This window comes from Capra hircus, unplaced genomic scaffold (assembly GCF_001704415.2).
Source record: "Capra hircus breed San Clemente unplaced genomic scaffold, ASM170441v1, whole genome shotgun sequence".
NCBI classification, from domain to species: Eukaryota; Metazoa; Chordata; class Mammalia; order Artiodactyla; family Bovidae; genus Capra; species Capra hircus.
Window position 1 is genome coordinate 22,771 of NW_017209003.1, and position 2,513 is coordinate 25,283.

The following is a 2,513-nucleotide window of genomic DNA, read 5'->3' on the forward strand; positions in this document are numbered from 1 at the left end:
ATGTGGCTTTTCTGTAAGAAACACGCCTTAGATCTTAAACACGATTGCTGCTTTGTATCCAATACAGGGCTTTTTCATGTAATAAAGGAATGCATGTCCCCTTTAAAATATGACGTAGAGTCAAAAGCCATGTCGTAAAAATATCTGGAAAACTACACATCTGGGCAAGTAGAGGGAAGTACAGCCTCTTTACAATAGTTTAACAAGTTAGTGGTGCGAGGGTTTGGGGAAGAAGAAACTGACGACGACCATGCCACTCACAGGTGCTGGAGATGGATCCAGAGTGAATTCAAGTGTGCTCCTGAGGCCTCGGATTTCCAGAAGGTGTTTACATGCCGTGTGGAGTGGGAGGCTCATGCAGTTCATACAGACGGGGATTGTTGCTAATGGTGTGACTGAGAAGTCTGCCCGATGCCCTGTTGGGCACAGGGGTAGAGTTTAGCCTTGTTCCTCTCGGCTGATCTCTTTCTTATTTTCTTCAAGATTTTCTTATCAAATAGTTCTTTTTCCCGGTAATACACAGGTGGCCCTTGCCGGTACTTTGCTTCTGCCTCCTTGTAGTCCAATCCATCCACTGTAGCAATTGAACAAATGATTGCTTCTGGCAGAAGGACTTCCAGAAGGAAGCTCACTGGGTCATCTCTGGTCAGAGCCAGCGCTCTCTTGTCTATGTGTTTGTAGATTTCTCGTAAATGTCTTACCACTACATCTAGCTGATCTTCATCCTCCAGGTATGTTTCAACGCAGATCACGTACCTCTCTGAATTCAGAAATGATTCAAAGCCACTTGGATTCTTTCCTGCCTTTGACGATGTCCAGAAGATGTGGGTCGGCCCCCTTTCTTTTCACGATGAAGTCCACCAGCTTCTGGTTGGCTCGGTCGCGAGCAGCCCTCATCCGGTCAGGGAGGATTCTCTTGCAGTGCCTCTTTGCAGCCACAGGGGTCTCCTCCTCAGAATCTTCCAGGTCGGAATAATTCACCTTGGGGAAATCCATCTGCAGATCACCTTCTTGGATGGCTTTCCTCATGGGGTAACTGAGGTCAGCAGCCATAGTAGTCCAGGAAAGAGCCCACAAAAGACCCGCGAACAAGCCCTTCTCTGTAGCTGGAAATCAGTGAGAAACACCAGTTCACACTTTCCCCGTATACTTTGCTGGCTCTCTTCATTAGCTTTTCTTTGCCGTTATAATCCAGATGCTTCAACCTTCGAAGAGGAACTTGAATGCCGCTCTTCTCACAGTGCATGTTGGCCTCAATCAAAAAGCACCCTTGCGGTCTGCTCGGTTGGCTGACACTCGTGACCACGGCTGGCCAAAATGGGTGATTCTGAAAACTTAAACCAGACCAGCATTCCTCTCTCAATGGGACACAGCTCCTCTGGGAACGCCATGCTTGTCAGCTGTCCTGCTTCCTTGCCCCCGCCCTCCTTGATGGCATTGGTGGGCTTAATAGCCTTTGAGCGAGCTGAGGGCTGAGATTCTTGCTGCTCTTCCTCACACCCTGGGGCCTGCAGCTTCCTTTTACTGTTTGCTAGGTGGAATGAATTACACAGGCTCAGGTTAGGGGCACTGGAGGATGCTACTGCACCCTCCGAGCCTGAGTTGCACGTGCCCTCTCCAGGGTCAACATTCACCGAGGAGGTAGCACGTTCAGGGGACACAGCCAGGGACTTTGGGCAGGTGCTGTGTGCCCCCTCTTCCAGAGCCTTGGTCACAGTGAGGATGAAACCCGGTGTAAATGATGGAAGCACACATCCACCTCTAACATCTACACCCACCTCCTCCACTGTACAGGGCAAGGACATAACTTTTGAGGCGTCCCCCTTTTCCTTGCCCTCTTTCTCATGGTCATCTTCTGAAAGGGACGGGAAGTTTGGGTGCACCCCGGAGCTCTGAGATGACTCTGTTTGCATTTCGCTTGGGATCAGGGCGATGGGTGTGCACACCTGTGGCTTGTCTCCATATGGGCCATCCTCCCTCTCTGAAGGTACACGGGTGATTTGGAGCTTTTCCTTTTCCTCACACTCCTCCGTAGGCCCCGACTGGGCTCCTGACACCTTCTACGATGTTGCTTTTGCAGTCTCCTTGGAGACTGCGTCTTGGACTCTGGATCACCCGTGACTCTTGCTGGAGTGAAATTTCCATTCTTATTCAGAAGGTCCCAGGCCATTGTAATAGCACATATGTAGGCCATTTCCTCTTCTTCTGGGGCACTGGGCTCCGGCTGGGCCGCTAGTGAGGTGGAGATGGATTCAATCATGGACTGCTTTAGGGTCTTCATCTTTGTTTTTTCACTCTGATTTTTTCATCTACTGAGAGTATCTGAACTTCCAGAGAAAGGGCCCTTTTTCTCTTCTGTTGTGGTGAGACGCTGGGTCTGGACAAGACCTTGGCTGGCCAAAAGCGCCTTTCCAAACGCATAGGACATACCTGGTGTCCATCGTGATTCCACTTGGGCACCAAGATTAGTTAGCTGAAGCTGACGGGTCTGGCCGTCATACCCACAGCTACGG

At 50.2% G+C, this 2,513-nt stretch overlaps 1 pseudogene; it reads right to left on the reverse strand.

The window, feature by feature from the left end:
* Positions 1-383: 383 nt before the first annotated feature.
* Positions 384-1,913, reverse strand: LOC108635151 (annotated as a pseudogene).
* Between the last annotated feature and the right edge of the window lie 600 nt (positions 1,914-2,513).